The sequence below is a fragment of the Notamacropus eugenii genome, chromosome 4, assembly GCF_028372415.1.
Source record: "Notamacropus eugenii isolate mMacEug1 chromosome 4, mMacEug1.pri_v2, whole genome shotgun sequence".
Taxonomy (NCBI): domain Eukaryota; kingdom Metazoa; phylum Chordata; class Mammalia; order Diprotodontia; family Macropodidae; genus Notamacropus; species Notamacropus eugenii.
In genome coordinates, this window is record NC_092875.1 from 224,763,349 (window position 1) to 224,789,805 (window position 26,457).

The 26,457-nt window shown below is 35.7% G+C and overlaps 2 long non-coding RNA genes across 4 annotated transcripts in view; one reads left to right on the plus strand and one right to left on the minus strand.

The window, feature by feature from the left end:
* Positions 1-26,457, plus strand: part of LOC140501004 (uncharacterized) — a 79,943-nt gene that overhangs the window by 4,513 nt on the left and 48,973 nt on the right. Inside the window, exons 3-4 of one of the 3 annotated variants that reach the window (XR_011966013.1) lie at positions 2,529-2,624; positions 5,923-6,006. The exons of 1 other annotated variant lie outside the window; for it this stretch is intronic. This is a non-coding gene — a long non-coding RNA (uncharacterized lncRNA). The remainder of the gene's footprint in view (positions 1-2,528; positions 2,625-5,922; positions 6,007-26,457) is intronic. One more of the 3 variants, XR_011966014.1, reaches the window with a different exon arrangement.
* Positions 10,941-26,457, minus strand: part of LOC140501005 (uncharacterized) — a 144,539-nt gene continuing 129,022 nt past the window's right edge. Inside the window, exons 3-4 of the long non-coding RNA XR_011966017.1 lie at positions 11,169-11,235; positions 10,941-11,076 (exon numbers count right to left, since the gene is read on the minus strand). This is a non-coding gene — a long non-coding RNA (uncharacterized lncRNA). The remainder of the gene's footprint in view (positions 11,077-11,168; positions 11,236-26,457) is intronic.

The window sequence follows — 26,457 nt, forward strand, 5'->3', positions numbered from 1 at the left end:
ATTACCCAGAAACTGTGTCTCTGGAACTTTTCATTTGTCACACAGGCACCGTGCTAAGTGCTTTATAAATACCACATCATTTGATCCTTGCAACAACTCTGCAAGTTCGGTACCATTATCACCATTTTACAGTTAAGGAAACTCAGACACAAACAGTTAAGTGACTTGCCTACGGTCAGATAATTAGTGTGTGAGTCCTGATTTAAACTCAGGTCTTCCTGCCTTTAGGCTCAATGCTCTATCCACTGGGCCACCTAGCTTCCTCTGATAATAAAATATTACTATTTTATGTTTTCCCCTTTATACCTTCAAGGTAAACAGGAAATATTGTCCCTTATGTGTGATTGTGCTATCTGACCAAAAGGGTCAGGACAGGGCTAACCTTTTGATTCTGACTGTTGGTGATATATTTTGCTGGAAAGACTTGAAGTCAGAATATAAACATGTGGAAGATGATGACAAGGTTGAAACGCTGATTAAAGGCAGGCTACTCACCAGCTCTGTCATCTAGGTTCTGAACTTTCTTTTTCCAATACAAATATGTAGACGTTAACAATAAAAATTTTAAATTGCAATAGTATTTTATTTGTTTCAAAGAATTTTTCTATTCATTACCACATTTCATCTAGTGAACACTGGTTCCATAGAAAAGAGTTTTAGTATATAAGCAACATTATATATTTGTGTATCACAAAAATGTCACCTATGTATAGCATTTTAAAATTTCCAAAGCACAATGAACCCATCAAGTGGGTAATCTAAATTTTATCCCCATTTAAAATAATCAAGAAGCTGAGATTTTTGGAAGCTTCAATGATTTGTCAGTGGTCTTACAGCTGTTAGGTAAGGCTTGATTCAAATCCTAATCTCCTAGCTCCAAGTGCAAATTCACTATACTTTGCCTCCACAATAATAATTAAAAGTCATATAGTGCTTTAAGGTTTACAAAGCATTTATAGGAATTATCAATGTTCAAACAAGTATCTCTTAAATACTCAAGATGTGTTAGGCATTATACTAAGTAGTTGTTGTTTGTTTGTCCTTGGTTCTCGAGGATCATGACATCAGGAAAATAATGCCATGACTTGCAAATAAATTGGTTTTACGTGAGAGAAGGCTGTGCAAAGTCACCATCCTCACTTTCTCTTCTGGAACCATCTGAGTCCAATGGAAAGATATAGATTGGGATGATTGGAGATGGCCCAGATGCAGTAGGAGACCTTGGCCTCGACTAAGGCAATGCCCATTCAGTGATTAAGGCTAGGTTAAGAAATGAGCCAAGGAGTGGGTCCATTTACCTAACTAAAAAAAAAAAAAAGAATCTGGAAAGGGAAGACCCTCAAAGTTTCTGGCCAAAACAGAAACAATTACTATTTCCATTCATTCTGAGTCCAAATAGTGACAACTAAGTGGGACTTGGGCTGGGACCTGTTGTTGGCCAATCAATGAAAGTCACAGGGAATTGGGCTTAAGGCATGGTCTTTAAGAAAGAAATCTAGCCTGTAAACCCCAAAATATCTTGCTAGATTTCAGCCATCAAAATTTACTTTTCTATGGCCAGAGTACTCCCAGGTAAAGATATGGTACCCTATGTGGACAGAGGGTGAGGAAGGAAAGGGAAGGGAACAAGGGAAGAGGGAAAGAAAGGAAGGAAGAAAGGAAGTTGCATTGCCCAGCTGGCCAGTTGGGTCCCTAGTGAGGCAGCCTGGACTACTCACAGGTTGTTCTTTGTCTTTCATTGTTGAAGAGGACCAATGCATCAGGAAGCTAATGCCATAATTTGCAAGTAAATTGAATTTAAGTGAGGTAGGCCTGTGCAAAATCACCAGCCTGACTTTCTGCTCCAGAGTCATCTGGGTCCAGTGACAAGATATAGACCAAGATGACTGGAGATGGCCCTGCACTATGTTAGGTGCTAGGTATACAAAGACAAAAAAAAAACAAACAAACCTCAGGAAGCAGCTAGATGGGCCAGTGGATAGAGTGCCAGGCCTGGAGGCAGGAAGATTCATTTCCCTGACTTCAAATCTAGCCACAGACACTTCTACTAGGAATGTGACCCTGGGCAAGTCACCTAACCCTGTTTGCCCCAGTTTCCTCATCTGTAAAATGAGCTAGAGAAGGAAATGACAAACCACTACAGTATCTTTGCTAAGAAAACCCCAAATGGGGTCATGAAGAGTCAGACATGACTGAAAAGCCACTGAACACCAACAAAAAAACTGACCTCAAGGAAATTACTTGTTATTGGGGGTATGAGGCAAGTACCACATTTCACGCCCCCACTCTGTGACACCTCGGTAAGCATCCTACATGTTGCTCAATTCATTTACATTCCACTGATCTGGATTAAGATTTGCTTTATGCAGTAGAGTCTAACTCAAATAGAAATGGGGACCACTGCACCGTAAATAAGGATCCTTGTGTACCAATATTGATCTAGAAAACTACATATGAATGTCATCTACTTTTTTTTATTGTATTTTTGTTTATTTTGTTAAGTATTTCCCAACTACATTTTAATCCAGTTCAAGCCATATTCAGGAATGTTGCCAGTCAAATGTCTGCAGGCTGCATCTTTGACACCTCTGATTTTATCTTCAAGTTTTCTTCCTAAACAGAAGGTAAATTACTTGGGGAAAAGAATGTTTCATTTTTGCTTTTTTTTCTATGTCCAGCACTTGACACATGGTAGTGGATTAATAATAAATGCTTAATGATTGATTGATGGCAGCAGATCTACTTGTAAAACTCTTTTATCTCATGAGTCAATAAACATTTATTTAGCACTTACTAGGGGCTAAGCACTGTCCAAAAAAACCAAAAAACAAAAAATCTGGCCCCTACCCTCAAGGAATTCATAGTCTGATGAGGAAGACCACAAGCAAACAACTGCATGCAACCAAGAAACACAGGATAAATTGAAGATAATTTCAGAAGGAAGTTTCTAGTTTTAAGAGGGATTGGGAAAGGTTTCTTCCAGAAGAAGGCATTTTAGCTGATTCCTTAAGGGAACCAGGGAATAGAGAGAGAGAATTCCAGGCATGAAGGACTGCCAGTAAAAATTCATTGAGTCAGGAAATGGATTGTCCTGTGTGAGAAACAACAAAGAGGCCAGTTTCACTAGAATTTAGGCACATGCAGAGGAATAAGGTATAAGAAGATTGGAAAGGTAGGAAGGGGCCAGTTTATTAAGGACTTAAAAGCTAAACAGATTTTATATCAAGCAATGTTACAACAACTGATTGATAAAGAACTATGTCCAATTTATAAACAATTGGCATACAAATTGTTACTCAGCAAATTCAGCTGTTATCTTATCTCTCACAGTAAGGTACCCCTTTCTCACCCCTTGGGGCTCATTGACAACAGGATCATGGACTGATCCAGCATGGCACTCGCTGCATTTCAGTGATATTCTCAAGGGCTTCCTTTTCATCCCCAAACTGTTCAGAGATTCCCTTTGTGTAGGGTGGCACTTGCATGGAGGGTATGCCATTCAAATAAAAGGGCCCTGCAGATTTTTGTGCTTCAAGGGAAATGCTTAGGAAATGAAGGGATGCTTAACAGAGTCCAAAAGACCTTCTCCTTGAGGATATTTTCAGGTGAGGAGGGCAAGAATCCTTTAAGGATACCCCTTTTCTTGACAGTGTAATTGCACCAAATATTCAGCAATTTGAGATCAGAGAACTGAGATTCTTTGATGAAAGGGTTCTCTGAAGCTTTCCCAGAAGGAAGTATCTCAGCCTTTAGATTGCTGATACTCTTATTCCTACCCCAAGTCATTAAGAAAAAACCCACTTACAAAAGAGAGATGGTTATAAAATAACATGCAGTGGAATTGCAAAGGAGAGTTGAAGAATCTATGGTAGCACTCCTAAGAAAGTGAATGTATATCAAGTATAATATATCAGCTGCTATCTTCAGCTCACTTTGGAGACAGGTCTTTAGACCCTGTTCCATATGTCCCTAAATGCCTAATTCTGGTTTGATGGCCATGATTTAATATTTTAAAATAAAAGTATAATTTCCTTTAAAAGAAAATTAAACTTTACCTATGATTTATTGGTATAGGGAACAAGTGAGAAACTTGCTCCTCTAATTCCAAACAGCACCTTCTGAATCTTACAGTTTTAAAAAATTTCCATGGGCCCCAGGAACATAAGTGACTTGCCCAGGGTTACTTTGCCAGCCAGTAAGTCCCAGAGATGAAACTGGAACCCAGAGAGACCTTTAGTTGAGTCCAGTTCTTTCTCCACCACAGCAGACAGCCTCTAATCACTCCTGTTAAATTTTACTTTTGTCAACATTTTTTTTTCTGAATAGCAAAAGCAGGTAAGAAAACCATGTGATTTGGATATACCATTACCCAAAGTTAAAGGAATGGTTATTCACTCAAATGGGACATGATGCTTCCAATGTACAGACTGTTAAAATAGTATTTTCTTCAGGTGGAGAATAGGTAGAACACAAATTACTTTTAAAATATTTATTCCTAGTAGAAGAATTGTTAGAAATAATAAACCTAGACCATCCCTGCCTTTTTATTGATAGCTTTTTTTCACAAAAGCTTTCTAAAATTTTTAAAGATTAGAGCAATAATGTTAATTTCTTATTAAATGTTACTAAGAGATGTCAACCAATGAAGTATATGGCATTGTCGATAGCATATGCCAAATAAAACCTTTGGATGAAATTACTGTTTTGTTTTTTCCTTAAGAATAAGGCTTATATGTATGAATGTATATGTATATATAGGTGTATATATGTATGTATACACATACTATAAACACAACTGTACACATATATATGTGTATACATATTTGTATGTATATGTGTATATGCTTTTCTTTTCCCATTCATAAAATGTTTATGTATACAAGGGCAAAGGCATTCCTTTTGCTGTGGGGCCAAGAACACAGCTCTGAGGGCACTTAATTCATTCTTCCTTTGTCCTGTACCAGAGAAAGTTTGGTCAGAACTCTAGTGAAAAAGAATTCTGAAAGGGGAAAACTACCTGAGAAAGATGAATTGCTGAGGAAGGCTAGATTGAAACAAGTATTAAAGAAACCCTGTACTGAAAGGTTTATGTTACTTTAACAGGAATGGTTTGCATCATGCCTTTGAATAATCATGGGCTTTAACATGTGAACTAGAAAGTAATCCTACTTTCCTTTCTCGTGTTTTGATTATCCAAGAAGCTTGTAACTGGTAGCTTTCTCCATGTGACACTGTGAAGGACTATTTTTTTTTTGACATATATTAAAAGGAATTGTCCATAACAAAGATAGAAGTCAGTAAAAATTAAATTAGATATACCATTCAAAATATATTTGCGAATAAGTATAAACATTTTCCTACAGATAAGGGAAACAACTGTGAAATGTGTAAGCTTCATATAGGAATATTTTTGAGTGAAATGGTCAATCAATTTCATATTATTATATAATAAAGGCTTTATTATATTATATATTTATAAGACAACTCTAAAGGATACTTAAGAAAATAATGTGTGTTTGGACTCTCTAACATACTATTTGGGTTTTGTTTTTTTTTTATTGTTTGTTTTTAAGACACAATCTCCTAATCAGCAAGACTGGAAGTTTAAGAGCTGTTTAGGGGCCCAATACCATTACTGCTTAGTACAAAAGCTTTGACCTGCTCCATTTCCAACCATGATCAATTCACCCCTTCTTAGGCAACCTAGTGACCCCCCTTCTAAGGATGTGAACCCCATGCCCAGAGGATCGCCATATTAATGCTGAATTTACTGTGGACACTTTATTAGCATAGTCCCTTGCTGCACAGAACTCCAGAGTTCACAAGATCTACCAGTCACAACCTTCCTGGTAGCTGGGACTATAGATGTGAACTATCAGGTCTGGCTAATATATTACTAATAATACCTGCATTATTTTTCAGCTATGCTTCTTCAAGATTTACAGAGAACTTCACATACATTTTCCCATTTGATCCATACACCTCTAGAAGTATATACTACCTAAGGTAAATTTATTCCCACTTTATGAATGAGGAAATTGAGGTCAGGAAGTGAAATGACTTAAGTTTGTTTTCTCAAAGCTAGCAAGGATAGGAGAAATAATTCAAACTTAGGTCTCTCCTTATTCCAGCTCCAGTCCTCTTTCCTGACAACACATTGCTTCTTGGTACTAAATGGCACACTAGTGTCTTGAAATAGTAAGCTTCATAAAGCATCCAACTTATGACTTACATCCCAATAAAATTACTAATAATAATACCTGGAATTTATCTAGAATTTTATATAATTTATATTTTATGTAGGAATAACTCAGCCCAATGGCTCATTAAAAAAAGTAAAACACCTCAACAGCATTTTAAACTTACTGCATTTTAACTGTGTGGCAACCTTGAGTCACCTGGCAAGAGCTAGGTATAAGAGCAAAATCCAGAATCTCTTGTACAGACACTCTGATTTGCATCATCTAACATTCTTAAGAAATGGAATTTGAACATTGGCCTTAACTCTATTCACATTTTTATTTGATATTTTGACTGGTCTTGACCAAAGAGGGAAAATATACTATGTCAAAAACAAAACAAAACAAACAAACAAAGGAAAAAGCCATCAAAGTGTTTTCTTAAACCCTTCAGACTGGGCAAGGACAATTGAAAAGTCTTTCCAATGTTGCTGTCATTAAAATTGTAATAGAATGTTGCAAATTATTCAGGCTCTCCCTATAACAATTACTGATGCTGGACCTTTACTGTAAACTTAGAGAGTTTTCTGTGTAATGAGGCAGAATTCAGAATAGTTCAGAGACTGACCACACTCCAATTGCAGGCTATGAAAGTAGTTTAAACTTAGTAACTTAATGAATTGTTATTTCAGTTTCTTCATCACTTGATTTTTTTTTCTCCAAGTACTTTAGGCCCAAAATTCAGATTTAGAAGAGTAAATAAAGCCTCTGCAAATCTAATTGAAAATATAAATGTTATTTGTTAGAAACTCCGGTACAAAAAGGCTTTTAAAATTTAAACATGTTCCTGCAGCTTGAGAAATACAATAAAATGTAATCCAAGAAAGTCAGAAAGTGTGACTGATGAGATTTGCCTGGGTTCATTGTCATTATTGAATAAAATGAAGAAAATATGGGGTAAGGGGGTGTGAAATTTTTTTAATATTGTAGTTTGATACATCAGGTATTTTGATGATCCAATTGTTCATACATTTTAGGCAGGTTAAAAAAATTGCCAGATTTTTTGCAATATAAAATATAATCAATCTTACCATCACTTAATATCCAGTAGTATATACTGACTTTTATAATAGTATGAATTATTTAGAAGCAAGAGGTTAAGAAATAGTTTTTGTGTTAGAAAGAGTAAGCTCTCATCAAGGTCCAAAAGGGACCCCCCAACGTTATTTCTAAACCAGACTCTGAATTCTTCATGCTTTAGCTGATATTTAAAAGCAGTAGACAGAAAGGATCTGTTTATATTCAGTGGTACCTCTTTGGAAAGCCAAGCATTCCATTACTCTCTGTACATGTGCATCCTGCCGTGAGGCTCTAACAGAAGCCCTCCTCATATAGGAAACATCCAGTTTATTTATTTTGTTACAAGTTAAAGCCATACAAAGCCATGGCCTGTACACTTCAAGACACAGAGTGTTCTTTCTTTTCCCTCAAAATCAGTGAGGAAAAGTATCTACCACAGAAATGAATTTCTTGGGATAGAGAACTTATTCACAATGAACTCTAAGAATAAGTATGTTTTTACCAACAAGTGAAATGAAATGAAACCTGGTAAATTTAGATTACTTAGTGTAAAAAAAATTAGTAAAGCATTTGTGATCTCATATTATTTAGTCTTCCCACTTAGATTCTTTAAAATACAAGTGATTTTACTGTGAACTGTGTTTTCTTTTATTTGCAGTTGCAAAGATGATGTTAGTTTCTTTCCTGAGCCAAGATTCAACCTTTATATTTCAAACGTTTTTCTAGTTTTGTTTTGTTTTGTTTTACTTTTATTTCATTAGGTCACTTCATATATAGACCATCCATGAAATGCAGCTCTCTGACCTTTGTTCTTTAAACCATGGCCCCTCTTTTTTTAAATTGCATTTAAAAGTATTTTATTTCTACATTAAATCATGGCTGCCATCATTATGCAAGGTATACTGGAAACAGTACTGAACTCAGAATAAGAAGCTCAGAGTTCAAGTTGCAACTTAGATATTTCCAGGTTATGTAACGGTAGACAAATCATCCAACTGCAGTTTCTTCATCTCTGTGTTAGTGATAATAATACTTGCATTGCCTGATAATAGATGTCATTTATATAGCCCAATAAGACTGAGAAGTAGGAATTAATGACTTTTTACAAATGAGGAAACTGAAGTCCAGGAACTTAAGTGACTTGCCTGTGATCACACAGCTATTAGGAGTCTGGAGCAGCATTTGAACTCATGTCTCTCTTGACTTCAAGTCTAACCCTATTTCCACCTAATTGGACTTTTTGTATTATAGGTAGAATGACTGGAAGAACACATTACTATGTGTGATTGTTGTTTAGAAAGTGTTTTATAACAAATATAGAGGTATAAATATTCCTATGTGCCTCTTGTTGACATATTCCTCTGATTACTGATATTGATTCATTTAAATTCTTTTTAAGGATTAATTTAAAGAATTAAGGAAGAGAAATACAAGCTTCACTCTTTTTTTCCTTCCAATAGCATTCATTCATTTAATATTGCCTTTATCATTTATCTCCTGAGTGCCTGCTAGATACTTTACACTTTAATAAGTTGTTTCTATGTCCTTTGTTCCTTTTTTTTCTACCGAACTGTGCAGCTGAAAGTTGGTTTCTGTTTTTCTCAGCTGGATGTAAATAGAAACATCCTAAATCTTGTCCTTAAAATTGCCTTATGTTCCTACAGCTGAAATACTAAAATTTACTTTAAAAAAATCAAAGTAAGTGAGATCTGATGTATTGACTCTTTTTAAGGCAAACATATGAAAATCAAAATTTGAAATGGAGAGATAGAAACCCTTTCATTAGTGTTAAGTAGAAACTTTTAGTAAAATGGCTTCAACACAACCCTGTGATCTGGGTAACCTAAATATAAATCTGCTTTTACAGGAAATACTTTCTCTCTTTTCTCAGTTTACTGATCTGAGAAATCAAATAACAAGTTCTGTAGTTACTAAGTATCAAAGGTAGGATTTGAACCTCAATTTTCTGAGTCCAAATCTTTGACTTTTTCTACTTTGTAACACTGCCTTAAAAGCCAACAGAGCTGTAAACTAAGATGACAGAGAAAGTACTTGACACATTCATGAAGTATCTGTGAATTACAACTTATAAACAATACATCAAACTGTAGATTTATGTTAGGATAGAAGTACTACTAGATGACTCAGCGCTGGATCTGCTACTTCCAAATCTACCGTATCACTAAAACTTTTAAACCAACTCAAATCAAGAGGACATCTGAGCCAATAGATTGTTATATTACAAAATTAGAATGTCAGCAAGGTCCTAAATTGTAACCAACTTATTAGCATTGAAATTCTGTTCACTGAAACACAACTCCATCAGATGGGAACATACATAGGATGTAGACTACCTAAACAGTTTCCAGAAAAATTATCACAAGAAAATTGGCAAAACGCACACATCAAGCAATGTGGCATTACCACTGCCTGCTGATAATCGCCACATAGAGATTATCGTAGAAATGCCGTAACTCCTTTGGAGGTGTCATTGCTTGTAGCTTTTGACTTGAACTGGCAGATATGTTAGAAATAGTGGTACGCAGTCATCTACTAGGGTATAGACTACACAATCCCCAAGTATGGAAATGAAACAAGGTCACAGATTGGCCTTTTAAGCTACTGTCATTCATGTGTATAGTGATATTTTTAATACTATGAAGACAATATGCTATTTGTACTCAGAGGGAATGGTAACATTAACACCATTCAAGTTGTAGTAAAGTTGTGATTACACTTATTTGAAAAAGATAATCTCTTGATGAAACAAATCTCAGAATATATAACTATAATTTGTATAGCATTTTAAGATTTCTAAATATATATTCTTTCATTTGGTCCTTACAACAAGTCTGCAGGGCAGGTGTTAATATTATCCCTGTTTTAAGGATATGGAAACAGAGATTCACAGAGTTTAAGTGACTTGCCCATGGTCACACAGATATTAAATGTGTACATCAGAATTTGAATCCAGGTCTTCTTAGCACTTTAAATCTAGCATTTTAAGTACTGTGCCACCTAGTTTTCTCTAAACTATTTTCTGAGTAAACACTTGGATTTCTACCTTTTCCTCATTTTATGTATCCTATCAAGGCTATTCAAGCTCAGTATGTCTATTGATTTTAGAAGTTTAACGCATGGATCCATCCATGAGGAGCAAAAAGCAAAATGGGAACAGTTCTACTACAGAAAAATACTAAGTGATTCTAAGCTTTTTGTGTGATATCAGGACCTTCTAAGGGTTGATTAATTATAACATATGTTCCCTGTCTTTCTGAGTATACTCTTCAAGGTATATGCTTATTTTCTTCTCATTTGAGTTCAGCTGTTTGATATAAAGGACAATTAAGATACACAGGATATTTTAATACTTTTTAAAATTTTTTGTAATTTGGTTATAATGAGTATATCAAATAAAATGAAGATTCATCTATTTCTGAATCATTTAAATAATTAACATTTTAATTTTGAAATTAAATAATGTAATTCATTGTTTTTTACCAAATAAGTTTAAGGGATTTTTAAGCCCTCTATGGATAAAAATATGGCTTTTGACCTATTTCCATAAGTAAATTACCATAAATAGCAAAGTTAGCATAGTGTATTAACTGAAGTTACTTTTGTGATCTCAGAAGTCTTAGATATTCCTTTATTTTTCAAAGATTTATGATGTTACAGCCATTAAAAGTGGCATGAAGTCTTAATTCACTTTATAGTCATGCTACTATGCAATTAGATTGCTTTTTTGGAGACACAGTAGAATTGTGGAAGGGGTGTAAGGGATCTGGTGATTATTCTCAGGTAATCTTCTTTAGTCCTAAAGGTCAATGAAAGAAATAGATGATGTTTGTTTTGCTTTGCTTTGGCTTTTTGGAGAAGCAGATGTCTGCAAAAGAATAATATACCCACCAGTTAGTCAGCTGCTTCATCTGTCATTTTTATGAAAGGATGTCATGGTTGGACTGAGCAAAATTGCCTGCAAAAAACATTTTTGGGGAAAAAAAGTCAGGTAGCTGTTTCCATGTAAGAATCAACTAAAATAAATGTTTATTGCAATGGGGTATTTGGCATAAGAGGCAAGAAGGAATATTATAAAATCCAAATGTTTAAAAAAAAGCTTTGTGAATTATCAATCATAGGTTTAAAAAAAAGCAGTAAAACCCAACAAATGCTTCAGTGCTATCTGCATTTAGTATAAAAGTTAAATTAATGAGAAAATTAGAAAGTAACAGATGTGAAACAATGCAAGGCATGAATTCCTTTACACTTCTGATTAACTATGCTTAAGATTTGGTCTGTCAAACACTAGTTATTGAGAATAAAGGCAAAGGGGGTGGTGGTGAAGGGGAGGACTGTAACTGCTTCTTTGCTGTAAGAGTGCATTAAGCACTAATTGAAGGAAGATTTGTTTTCTGACACTTTCACTAGAAAAGGGAGGGGAGAAAAGTTTCTTTAAAGACATTCTGACACAGCCATAAAAAAGGACCCAACTGTGTGTGTTGGGAAACATGTTCAAATGATCCTGTCTTTGAGCTTTTCCCCTCTTTCAACAAAATGTCAGCCCCCTTTTGAAAAGATATTGTCCTCAGCCAGGATGCTCATGAAAAGCAACAGATGTTGCTAAGATTGTGCCCAGTCTGTCCTCTATCCTGTTTCATTTCTAAAAGGGCAAACAAAGAGAGAAAGAGAAAGACGAAAACTTGCTTTAAATCACTGGACTATTTTGTACTTCAGCAAATCTGTTTGCACATGCTCGACTGGCCCAGCAGAAAGGGCTGAGCCCTTCACATTCAGTCTGAGGTCAGTCCTAGTGCTCTGTTCAGTGGTCCTCACTCTTTTCACATGAAGCAGCTGCCTCTGATTGCCAGAACAAATTGAGGTGATTCAGGCCACCAGCAGTGCTGGAGTATAACTTCCATTCACCAGAAAAGGAGGGAAAAGCTCAGAACAGACCAACTGGGGCTGCCCACAATAAACCGTAGGATTAGATTTGATACACTCAATATTAAGACATGTTCCTGCTGAAAAGTAGGCTGTAATGACATAACAAACTACAAGATAGTTATACCAATGAGAAGTTGTGAGGGTAGAAAGAATGACACTTAGGCATTTATTAAGTTACACCTAATTATCTAATACCTTAATCATGTAGCACCTATGACCTCTGCACACCTGGGGAATTCTCACTTATACCCCCTTTCCCAAACACCAGCTATATGACATTCTTCTTGGGTATACATTGGTATACATTGAAGAGAGAATGGATAGAAATATTTATAAGGAAAAAAAGACTAATTATATTGGAAGTAAACTTCCTAAATGACAGATTAGGCAAAAAGCTTGACAGATTGTCTTTCATTTTAACCTTTAAAATATATTCAGGATTTTACTATTATATATGCTGTATGTAATTCCTCAAATATTGTGTATCAAAGTACATGTATATTCATGTATATTCTATTTATTGTTGAAACAAAAACATGTCGAAAGCAATTTTCCTGCATAATAGGAGAGTTTAAAGAGAAAGAGCTTATGTGCCTCAAATCACATTACTAGCCTGAATCAATGCCTCTGAGTTACCTTTAAAAATGATTGAGCCAAAGTATCATAGAAGAGGACACATTCCAAATATTTGCTATTTACTTTTTAAAAGACTCAATTTTGTTGTAATCTACTAAGTAAACTAAAAACACAAAGTAGACATTTACGAAAAATATGAAGATATTCATTCTTTCAGGATTTAATGGAGTTCCTGATATCCCTAGCATCAATCTCAACTAACAGCATCAGCCTCAGTGGAGAGGTCCAGGCTAGCTATACTCTGAGGCCAGAGTTAGAGAACGGAAGCCACTAGTACATGAAGCCACAGTTTCCATGCCTTACAACTTTCAAAAAAAAAAACTTGTTGATTCTTTCCAAAAAAAGCATATTTTGTCTTGGTCATTTCACCTTGTTGCTCTCCTCCCTCTTTTCACCTCCTCCACCTAAAAATGACAATTGTCAATTCTACAGCTTGGATTTCAGTGCTGCAAATTGGCTGGTATGATGTCATTGATAAAATAATAGAACTCAGAACAACGGAATGGGCATAAAATGAAGGCAGGTCTAAGGGGACACATTTATTTTCAAAGTGAGAGATTAGCAAAGGAAGTAGTATGGTTGCATAAATGGCCTTGAGGGAAATTCTTTTTAACTTGATTGAAAATGCTGGATAGTCACAGTGGCAATTCATATATCTAATATAACAGTGTTCCATGTATGTGTATCATACAATGCACATTTAGGGTTAACAGTTTTAAGATCTTAAAAATTATAATAAAATGAAGTTCAGAAAATTTTGACTCAGTGAATGAATTGTAGAAAATATTCATATGGAAAATGCACAAATATAGCTTTTCCATGGTAATTAACTACTAATATCTGACTTTTAAAAGAATCTGTGATTTTAAAACTATGTATTCTTGACTTGAGTACATTAGTTATGAAATATATTTCTTACTTTGAAAGCCTATTAGCATTTTGGAGAGCTTTCCCGCCTTTTGTTAAATGAGGCTGTCATTAAATTTAATTAATGGTTAGAGGGTGGAGGAACAGAAGATGATTCTTATTCCTATGATCTATTTAGAGATATCCCTTTGGCATAACCAAGTTTTTTCTTCCTTCAATGGACAGTAGATATTACCAAGGATCCTAGGCACTCCAGTTATTTATAGTTTCTGAGACCAACATTTTAAGAAGATCTAGTTTTCCACTGAGCCCTTCAAGCCATTCCATCATGTTGTATCTTTAATACTGACCTCTAACTTTTTCTTCAGAGAATTCTCTTATCTGTGATTTTATATCTCAGCATTAAGTCATTTCTCACCTCATTACCTGCTGAGTTTTCTTTTATTGTATCTTACTCATGGTATACAATGTATTACCATTTAAAAAAAATTCCAGTGACCGTGGCTTAGAAAGTCATTCTGTACCTTAGTTTTTTAAAAGTTGATATACTGCTTACATGTCACAAAATTTATGACTTCAAAATAAAATGAACATCAACTACTACATTTATTTTCAAATATAATGTTAAAGATATTACACATAACAGTTTTCTCCTGCTCATCAATCAGTTTAATCACATCATAATTTAAGAGATGGGAAAATGCTTGTAGAAATTGTTGCTAGTAGCCTTAGTGTAATCTTATTTTCAGAACTTTGTTCTCATGTGTTCTGTTCTCCAGTTAGCCACCTCTCTAATTCAAGGCCTCATTACCTCTCACCTAGACCATTGTAATAGCTTCTTAATTGTTTTCACTGAATCTAGTGGCTCCCCATTCCATTCCTTCTTGTTCAGAGAAGTTAAATTCTATTTCCTAAATTACAGGTCTGACCACGTCTTCTCCCCTCTTGTCCTGTATCTCTCATTTTGATTAAGTCCACTGACTACTTCTAAGATCAGATATAAACTCCGGAGTTTGAATTGTCCCTAATGCTTGTAACGTACTTCATCTTAAACTGCATCTCTGTTTTCTTTCACTTCTAAACTCATGTCATCTGCAGCATGAGGCAACTCCCTTCTCCTACAAGACTTTTCTGAAAATTAGATCTTTCAAGATAATTCTTAAGGAAATTCTTTGCAAAATAATTTTTCCATTGCATTCAACAAAACATTTCACAAACTTTTATTAGGTCCTTACTCTGAGATCATAAAACGCAATGTATATAAAGCACTTTGAAAATTTTAACATGTTATATAAATGTTACTTATTATTTTTGCTATTTTACTTCATATAGATCAGGTAAGGAAATCCCAGACCCCTACAAATGGAGATCAGTATCTGTTCTGCAGCTTGCAATTTTAGAGAATTGCCTAGACACTGAGAAGTTAAATGACCAGTCAAAGGTCACACAGAGCAAGTATGAGAAGTGGGACTTATACCTAGGTCATTCTGACTTCAAGGCTGGCACTTTATCCAGTCGCTGCTCCATACTGCCTGTCAGGGTCATTATTATCATTATCATCATCCTCATCCACACGCTTCTCCCCATTATCACTGTAAGGTGCTGAAAGATAAAGATACATAGGACCCAGAATTCTGAGGGGTCTTCCAACCTAGCAAGGAAAAGTGCACACAGAACTAGTAAAGTAAATATGGCTGTATGAGATGAAATAATTCTATAAGAGAGTATAATGTACTACGCAAATTCCCAGGCTACAGATATAATTTCCAACTGGAAAAGAAGGAAGCTTCATGAAAGATGTGGAATTTGAATTGAGTCAAGGTGGAAAGGATTTCAACAATTTCAGGGGATGTTGAGAGAAGAAAAATTATAGTCCTAGAATCTTTGATTTGGAAGGACCCTCACAACCCCTTCCTGATGAGGAATGTACTCCATGAGAACAATTGGCAAGTGGTCTTTTTGGCTCTTCTTTAAGACTTTCAGTGATCTAGGTGTCTAGAAACGCAGAGCTGAAAGGACCTAAGCACAAAACCAGTCCATATCTTAAAAATAATCTTCACTATGATAAATTATCTGACTTCTTCAAGAACATCACTGCTTCCTGTGGCTGCCTATTCTATTGTTGATAGCTGTAATTTTTGAGAAGTTTTTCTGGCCACAAGCCCAATTTTTCTTCTTTCCAACTTCTACCCATTTCTCCCTACTTCTGTCCTTAGGGGCCAAGTTAAACATTACTTTAGAAAGCTATTATATTCCACTTAAGTCTTCACTTCTCCAGGCCAAACATAAAAAGGTTCTTCAATAGATCATTATAGGCATGAGCACAAGAGCCTTCACTATTCTGGTTTCCATCCTCTGGATGTTCTTTAGTTTATCAGCATCCTAGCTAAACTATGGCATCTAGAACTGAACACAGCAGTCTAGATATGGCCTGACCAAGGCATAGTAAAGGGAGACTATCACTTCTTTATTCTTCCTATAAACCATCTCTCCCTTACATATATCAAGATCACATTTGCTTTTTATTTTGACTTATATATAACATAGTTGACACATCATGAGCTTACAGTCCACTGAAATATCTGATTCTTAGTTAAACTACTATCTAGCGATGTTTTCCCTTTCTTATATTTGTAAAGAAAGGTTTTTTTGAACTGAATTATTGAAACCATGTCTATGAAATGGTGAGAAATTCACCTGGACAAAAACAGAGGTTACATGAAGGAAAATAGAGATAAATGCTACAAAGAGAAATTGGGACCAGATTATAGACTATTTTGAGAATCAAGTCTAAGGAGTTGAAACTGTATTTGGTACCTATAGGAAGCATTAAGTAATGAGGTGACATGATCAGAATTTCTCATGAGGAAGATGAATATGATTTTCCTTTTAATGAAACATCAGAATGAAGAAAGACTAGAGGCAGGAATACTATTCAGGAGATATTACAAAAATTTCTGTGAAAGATAATGAATTCTTAAGTGGAAATTTAAAGAAAAAAGAGGACAGATATGAGAAGTGTTAAGGAGTACACTCTAATACAAGAATCTCAGTACATTGGAACTAGCCTACTTCTCTTTGCAATTTTGAAAACTCAAATCCCTTCAAGATGCAAATATTATTAGTAATCACAAAAATGATTAGATGACTCAGATTGTGAAGTTAATTACCCTTTTCGTGATATTACTAATGGCCCTATATGAATATGATTTTGGAAAATTGATTTGTTACAGTAGTGTGGATGCTTGGTAATTAATAAAGTTTAATCTAAAATTGGTGCTAAAGAGAGTCATTCATGTATGTGAAAAATTGTCATAGAAAGAGGGTAAACAGCCAAAGCCATTTGTAGGAAATACAGAGCTACCAATTGGCCTTGAGGGAAGTAAAGTTTACAGATCTCGTTGAAACACCATTACAAGATGTGCACAAACATAGTTGCATAAACAGGACCATTTATCAAGAAACAATGACCTCTGTTCAATAAAACCAGACAGTAATATATTAATCATTCATATCCATTTTCAGAGCAGCATTAAAGCATTAACCATATTTTCAATCTGTGGAACTCTAGACCACAGAATGTGATTGAGAGAAAATGATCCTAAAGATAATTAGACATTCATATGAGTAAGAGTAGCATCTGCAGTTACAGTACACTAGCTAAGATAAAATTACAACAGCTATCAATCTTCATGCTTCAGGGCATAAGCTGCTCACCAGATGGGGTCAGGAAGAAATTCTCCCCCATGGTATAGTATTGTGAAATTAGGTGTATTATGGGAGGTTTATTCCTCTCAGTGAAACATCTGGCATTGGCCACCAGACTAGATATACCCTCTGTCTGTTCCTGAATAGCAATTCCTATTTTTCTGACAAAAATATGAGCATCCAATTGGAATAATGAAAACTTTTTTTTTAAAATAAGGCATGCTGGTCCGAGATTAACATAGTAAGGCAGGGGGAAAGTACTTTTAAAAAATTTCCTAAGGCATATACTTCCCAATTTAGGAGTGGGTATATAAAATGTGAATCTGACTTATGATAATAAGAATAAATAGAAGTACAAAGATGATAAAATCACCGAATTTCAGGATTGAATAAGATGTTAGTGACCACCTGTGTGTTTGTCCTTCATTGCTGAAGAAGACCATGCCATCAGAGAAATGATGACATGACTTGCACTTGACTTTGTTTTGAGTGAGGGAGGGCTGCATAGGTCACCAGCCTCACTTCTCCTCCAGAGCCATCTGAATCCAGTGACCAGATATTCATCAGGATGACTGGAGATGATCCAAGATGAGGCAATTGGGGTTAAGTGATTTGCCCAAGGTCATGCAGTTAGTGAGTGTCAAGTATCTGAGGTGAGATTTGAACTCAGGTCCTCTAGTTCTACACTGGTGCTCTATCCACTGCACCACCTAGCTGCCCCTAGTGACCACCTCAGAGACTAGTGACCACCTACTCCAACCTATAATTGAAAGAAAATTCACTTTACAAAATATCCAACAGGTGATTATCCAGCCCTTGCATGAAGAACTCCAATTAAAGAGAATCTGTTTACATTTTCAAAATGCAGCACATCTTGAGAACTCTATTTTTTAGGAAGTTTGTTTTTCCTTACATGAAACCTAAATCTGCTTTTTTACAGTGTCTACCCATTATTCTTGATTCTGATTGATTTTGCAGCCAAACTGAGCAAGGGTATTCCCTCTTCCCTATGGCAGGCCTTCAGATCTTGAAGAAATTATGTTTCTCCTTTTTTCCTCTTCTCCATGTTAAATGTGAAAGTAGAAACAAAATGCAATAAAAATATCATGACCAAAGTAAAGCAGAAGTTGAAGGTTTCTGTCAGTCAATGAGAAGAACCTGGGCAAGTGAGTTTGGAGGGAAAAAATAAAAACAAAACGTTGTTCCATCTGCAGAAACTTATTATAGATTAAATTTAGTTTAACAAAAATAATACTTTGTGAAGAGATAATGCTCAAAACTTAAGTCACTATTGCAGTCCCCACCCTCTATAACCACTGTCACATCTGGTGATATCACATCTAGATTGATCATTATAAAGAATCAGCTTCTGCAGGTTTTTCTGTCTCTCCCACCTTCATGCCACTTCATTATGTATACACGCACATGTTCATGTCACTGCTTGGTTCAGGGGTCTTCAGTGGCTCCCTATTACTGAGCTATTCAGTGTCCAGACCTCCTTTCCTGGCATCAAAAACCTTCCATGATAAAGCATGACATTTCTTTTCCTTTCAAGCTTTATTTTCTACTATTGACAGCTTTCTCTGTAATGTAACAATACCTTCCGCTTTGCAGATTTTTTTTTGTTCCTCGAACACATACAAAGTAAACTTTACTCATGCTGTTTCCTCTACTTGCAATGTTCTTCCTCCTTTTATTTTTCTATTGAAGTCTTACCCATCCATTAAAACTCAACCCAGGTACTAATTCCATGAAACCTCTGATCCATTCCCATCCTTCTTAAGGACCTACTGTCTCTCAGATTGCCTGTAATACTTTGTTTTGACTTCTCTAATGTACTGAAGAGTATTACTTTGTACTATAACTATGTGTATATTTTTCAGACAATAAGCTCATGTAAATATTTGTTGAAATGAATTAAAGTGTAAAATGTGAGTGCTAGTAGGAACATTAGGTTCACTTGCCACAAATCTGAGATTATCAAAAATTAAATATACATATATATATATAGTATCTGATGGAAGAGAGTTGATTAGAATACTCCTTTACAAAGTGGGAAGAAGTTCTCCAGTCAAGCTCATGGAATTAGTGGCCAAATAGACATTGGCTAACCAGAAGTTCTGCAGTGACCCTACTAATCCTTCAAAAAATAAAATGTACTCTCTGGGGAGTGAAGGCAGAAGAAATTTTGAGGATAGTGATCTCAGACAATTAAAAAGAGAGCCAGCTATGGAAGAGCTCAGTTCATAAAAAGAATCACCCTTACTTATGAAAGAGAGGGAATTTCTTTCCCTCTTCTTCCCCATCATTAGCCATGATAGCTTTTATAGGAATTAGGGGTAGCTAAGTGGCACAGTGCATATGTTGTACCTCAAGTCAGGATGACTCATCTTCATGAGTTTAAATCTAGTTGTGTGATCCTGGACCAATCACTTAACCCTGTTTGTCTCAGTTTCCTTACCCATAAAATGAGCTGGAGAAAGAAATGGTGGAGCGTTCCAGTATCTTTGCCAAGAAAACACTAAAGGGGGGTCATTAAGAGTGAGACGCAAGAGAAATAACTGAACAACATCAAAAAGTCATGCAGTAGGAGACACCAAACCACTCAGAGAATAAGCACAGTAAATCAAGACGTAACAGAGGAGCTTAGTGAGTTGAGAAAGGTAGCTCTGGTTTTTGGGAATTGAGATATGGAGGACAAGCTTAAGAAGCCTGGATGAGCAACATGCATAGCAGATATTATGCCCAAAGAGAGCCACTTGAAGACTTCATAAAAAGAGAAGACAGATCTCAATTATCAGAGAAGTGAATTGCTTAGAATACGTGTTCCCTATTTGTACATTATCTACAATTGTACTCAATGTGTGTGCCCACTGTGCATTTTGACACTGTAGTTGTGAGAAAGTACACCCTTAGGTGGGGAGGAAGAGGTGATGACAGATTTAGAGCTAGAAGAGACCTTAGGGGCCTAGTGCTTGCCTTAGTAGATAAAGCGCCGCACATTGGAATTTGAATCTTTCTATATTATTATTTTATTACCCATGTGACATTGGTCAAGTCAACCTTCCCTGGCTTCAGTTTCCTAATCTATAAAATATGGAGGTTGGACTCAATGGCCTTTAAGGCATTTGCCATCTCAAAAACTATAATCTCCTCATTATTGCTAATTAAGAAAATGAAGTCCAAAAAGGAAAAGTAATTCGCCAGAGTTAGTAAGCCACTGAGGCCTTGCTTTGAGCAAAATATACCTCTTAGCTGACTATTAAGGGTAAATATACTGATGAGAACATGCGAGCTATAGATTAAGGAGTGTGAACCCACAGAGTCCCTTTATCTTAGGGAGAGTCCCTTCTGGGTTTCCAACCTGTAGGTCCAAGTTAAAGTTAAGTGAGAGAGAGAAAACTATATATCTAACTAGTTAGTACTCATAAACTACTGGATTAGTATTCCCTGGCTCACTACTTCTGTTGTAGCTTGGACTGTTACCTTGGTAGGCTTGGATAAGTTTGTGCATCATAATTAAAACTTCATAGAATTAACCACATACTTAAATTAGTGAAGCCTCCACACCTAAGAATTTCTGATTGTGTAGCCGATCAGTGAAAAACTTGGAAGGCACCAATAGTGCCTTCTCTTATATAGTAGTAGTCTAGAGGCCTGGCTGAAGCCACAGAGCAGGGAACTGTCCTGATTGCCAGGCCATTGTGCTTTCTACTAGCCCACAGTGAGCCATACTGAAAGGATGAATGTCATTATACTTCTAGCCTTCTGGCCTTTAATCATCATGCCCATTGTTACTGCTTATTATTATAAAAGAAAGAATTTCAGGTTCATTGACTCATAGAATAACAAAGCAGATTTTAGAAATTATCCCGCTGAACACCTTCGTTTTACTTGTGAGGAAACAGAAACTCAGAAAATTTGTGTTCATCATTTATTAGTAGCAACAGTGGAGGGATTCTGACCCAAATTCAGCCCAAAAGTAGTGTAAATTTGTCCTCAGGATAACCACCAAGAAATATTTTATCTACGTATGTCTATAGTTATAAAAATGTATTACAGTTTTAAAAAATCTACAGAACTTTAACCATTCAACAGTGTCTTTCTCTGAATGTCTTTCTTTTTCTGTATGTTTGTGTTTCTTTTTTGTATGTACATGTTTCTCCCTGAATTTCTCTCTGCCTTTCACAGTCTATTTCTATTTCTCTTTTGGTTCATGCTTCTTCCTCCCCATCTGTCTCCCGCCCTTTTATTTCATTGTTTTTCCCTTAATTGGTCACAGATCTAGATTTTATATTCTTACTTGAATTTTTTAAAATTATGTTTTATATTTTCAATTTTAACCAAGCAAATGAATCAAATATTTTGCAGTCCTTTAAAATAACATTAAAATTATTTTTTCTTTTGTATTATTCATATAGTCTTCAACTAAATGTGTGTATGTGTGTTTTTTAGAGTAGTCCACCTCTGTAGAAAACCTTTTCTCACTTTTTTTACTTACAGTCATGCTATGTGTCTAACATATTTACATATGTATGCATTTGAACAAACTGTAAAAATACCAACAAAAATCTGTGTATGGACCTGGAGCTTCAGTCAACTATAATACAGCTCCAATTTTTTTTTTATATTATCTTAAAAATAATAAGTTACAGAAGGGGGAAAAACCTCTTTTTAATTTTATAATACTTTTCATTTTGTCTAGTGATGCTCACATCATATTTAAAAGTTTACTAAGTTCTGGTGAAAGTTTTATAGTGAAGATGTTTTTGAGAGCCTGAAGGCATTTTGAATTAGCCGTATGCAAAAGGAATTATGTGCTACCTATATGGAACAAATAATTTGCTTAGAATATTTGGGAAATGAAATGTTTCACATAAGCATATAAGTGAATTTTCTGGATAAGTGATGTGTGTGTGTGTGTGTGTGTGTGTGTGTTCATCCTTTGTTGCCAAAGAAGACCATGCCATCAGAGAAATGATGACATGACTTGCACTTGACTTTATTTCGAGTGAGGGAGGACTGTGCAGGTCACCAGCCTCACTTCTCCTCCAGAGCCATCTGAATCCAGTGAACAGATATTCATCAGGATGACTGGAGATGACCCAGAATGAGGCAATTGGGGTTAAGTGACTTGCCCAAGGTCACACAGGAGGTGAGTGTCAAGTGTCTGAGGTGAGATTTGAACTCAGGTTCTCCTGACTCCTGTACTGGTGCTCTATCCACTGCACCACCTAGATGCCCCTGGATAAGTGATACCTAATCCTTAAGTGCCAAATTTTGTCCTTAACCCTTTTATTGGGAGTGAAGTAAGGAAATCTTTATGTAAATGAATGTAAAAGCATATAATAAGTATTTATTATGTGTGAAGCACTATGCTGAGAACTGAAGTTAAACATAGAGAAAACAAATCACTTTCTGCTCACAAAGAGCTCACATTCTAACTTCAAAAATGGCAGACATGGGAGGTTTCTACTGTACATCAAATATAAAGGTTCAGTGGTTTTTAGGACACAGGGGCAATTCATGTAGTAAAGTATCTAATGGAAGGTCATTTCCATGAGTAAAACCACATCTCTTGTCCTGCTTTAAAAGATTATAAAATTGATTCAGATGGAACCTTAGAGTTCATCTCCAGGGATGGGGACCCTGCGACCTGGAGGCCACATGTGGCCTTGAGGGTACAGATTTCCCATCCCTGATTCTAGTCCTGTCCCTTTAAAGAAGAGGAAATTGAGACTGAGAGAAATTGACACTTTCACTTATTCAAGATCATACCAATAGTAAGCAGCAGAGTGGGACAGGAACCCAGGTCTGGTGTTCTCTCCCCTCTCCCATATTGCCTTCTCCCTTAACTAGAGAATACTGAATGTAATATAACCTTTTCTCCATAACTAAAGAATCTTAACCTTTCCAAGCCTCAGTTTGCTTAATCCCCTAAAATGAGTAAACTAATACTGGGACTCACAGAATTGGTTTTTAGAAAGCATCCAATAAAACTTAAAAGCATATAAAGGAATGTGACTTATTATTATTGTTGGTATTCTAGTTAGTGTCAATTCTGTTCATTTGCTGATTTTATTCTTCTGTGAGTCTTTAAAAGGAGACTGGTAAGAATTTTGTGAAAAGTAGGAGACCATAATCTATGAGGGCCCGCTTATGTAGTCAGTAGCTTTATGGCATCTATTCCCATGATTTATACTCCTTGTTTGTCTACTATGCTCTGATAGGCTGTGTTTGGCTGCGATTTAGATCAGGCACTGCCCGTGCAGGCTCAAGTACTCATTTTTGTAGATTCTGTGAGCTAAATTTTTTTAAAATATATTTTTAAATACAATAAAACTTCATTTAATTTAAAACGTAAAGACCATTCTTAGCTCATGGACCCTAGAAAACCTGTCAGCAGGCCCTTGGGCTATTGTTTGCCCTTCTCCGGTTTAAATGGCCAAGGTTCTTGGTGTCTGAAATCTGAATAAATCTAGTTCTTTTATATTTGAGGCTTCATCTCAATGGATTTTTCTATGCACGTTACGAAAATTCAAAATAACAGATTAAGTAGTTGTGAAGAACAACAGTTTGATAGTTAAGTTTGAGTTATTTTTTTTTAACTCACTCGTGTATATTTTAGTTTTAATTGATTCTATTTTATGAAGTTGCAATTGCATTATTTAATTCTGCATGATTTATAGCAGCTGTCTACTTCTTTAGAGGGCGCAGAGAGAAATCTCTTTCAGCCATCATAGCCTTCATGGAGACATCTCACTTTGCATACGAGGGAGACATAGTCATAAAACCTACTGATAGGAAATGTATGATAAAGGGAAATCCAATGTAGAAAGAGCCACCTTAATGGGAAAAAAAGTTTCCTAAAATTAAGGGTAGATATAGCTATAATTCAGTCATACCTTTTTATCTGTCAAAATGCACATATTACATCAGAAGTTCTAGACAATTCAGTGAATAGTGTTAGAAGAAAGAAAAGAAAAAGAAAAATTCATTTGATTCATTAAAAAAAATCAAACTATTTGGCATCATGTCAATAGTTATGCATTTCACAGTCTGTTCTGTAGAATCTATATGTATATGTAATACATATATACACAATTTTTTGTTTAATATGGTCACCAGGTGTTCTTTCAAAATATCTAAAAGTGCTTTCTCAGCCTTTGCTTGAAGATCTAGAGTGAAAGGGAACCTATTCCTTCCAAGGCAGCTGATTCTCCTTTTAGACAGATCTAATTATTAAAAAATTTTTTCCTTAAATCAAACCTAAATTTGCTTCTTTGGACTTCCACTCCTTTCTCCTAGGTCTACTCCTTAAAGTCAAAAACTGTATATTTTCAACTCTTTAACCCCTGAGTTTAGGATGGTGTCAGACACATAATAGGTGTCTTAATGAAGATTTATTACCGAATTAGACTGAAAATATTAGGGGTATTATTGTGAAACATTGCTGGTCAGGGCTATGTTACATTGGATGTGCTCATACCAATCTGAGGTGTGTGTGTGTGTGTGTGTGTGTGTGTATACTCAGCCAATATTGGGTATTGCACATAGGTATTTTGTTAGTTGATTTACTGTTAAAACTCTAAGTCACTTCATTAAGAATAGGAATTGTATGTGAAATGTGGGGTCGAGGAGGAAGATTGATCCCTGAGAATCCTAGGTAATTTCCCATTGTGTTCCCTGTCCTTCATGGATAGCTAGGAGTTAGCTGCACCTTCTGTGGTAGATATGGTAGAATTCTGTCTAGGGTTCACTCCCTCTCAGTAAAATGTGAGATCCTTCAGGGCAAGAGATACCATGTTGTTGCTTTTTCTTGGTGTTTCTGGGACCTAGCCTAAGGCTGACACATAGTGGATATTTAAGAGATGCTTTAATAGATGCTTGGATTGAATTCTAGCAATCTTTGAAAGATACCATGGCCAAAGGAGACACTCTCCCTGAAAAACGAAATAATAATCTTGACCTGTGTCTCAGAAAGGTAACACTAGCTTCCAAGGAGAGTCTGTTTTTCTGTGTGAAAGCATAAAAAAGCTTACTTTGTGGATTAGCAACACATCTAAAGGTAACTGAATAGCAACCTTAGAAAGAGCTTTAAAAGGAGAAAGGAGGTACTTGATCTGGTGCCTTTACATAAGAGCAAAAAGTGATAAATATTAGCTGTATCAAGAGAGGAATTCTCAAGTATTTTTATGTGTGTATAATATATTCAGAATGAGATATAGACTATAGAGTACAGGCTGGGGACTTACTTCCTTCAACCAGGAATTAGACTAAAGTCTCTAGATACATAGTCAGCAGACTTGTGTGGACGAAGCTTACACGAGATAACTACACAGGAAAAAAGACCTAGGGCTGAAGATACAGTATACATGAATATGGTTTTTCTTAGCAGAAACAGTATAGAGTCCTTCATTAGAGCAGCTCCATCTGTCCAGTTGGCTCTAGATCAGCAGAAGATGGGTACAGTGACATGAGTCAGTTTTGTGGCTATATATCCATGGTTCTACCAGGTCTAGTTCTCTTTGGTAACCCTCTTAAGTAAGTTATGTGGCATCCTGAGAATCCCATATGTAAAATTAGGACAGCAATGGACACCATTTTGTTTTTATTCCAGAAAAACTGTGAGCCTTATAATAATAATAATAATAATAATAATAATAATAATAATAATAATAATAATAATAATAATAACTGACCCTAGACAGGATTTAGGAACACATTCTTAATAGTTGTACTTGAGTCATTTCCTTCCTTTCTAATCCGGGTCCAAAGTGATTCCCCTTACTACTAGTGCCTCTCCTCTGGGATTATTCGCAATTTGTCCTATTTATATCACATTTGTCCATAGTTTTTCCTCCATTGTACTGTTAACTCCTTGAGATAGGGATTGTTTTTGTTTTTCTTTGTATCCCCAGAGCACAGGGTTGAATTTGGAGTGAGGGGACCTGGATTTGAATCTCAGTTCTTCTGTTTTCTACCAGTCTGATACATTGTCTCTCTGTACCTTACAAACTTGCCCTGAAAAGTAAAAGAGCTG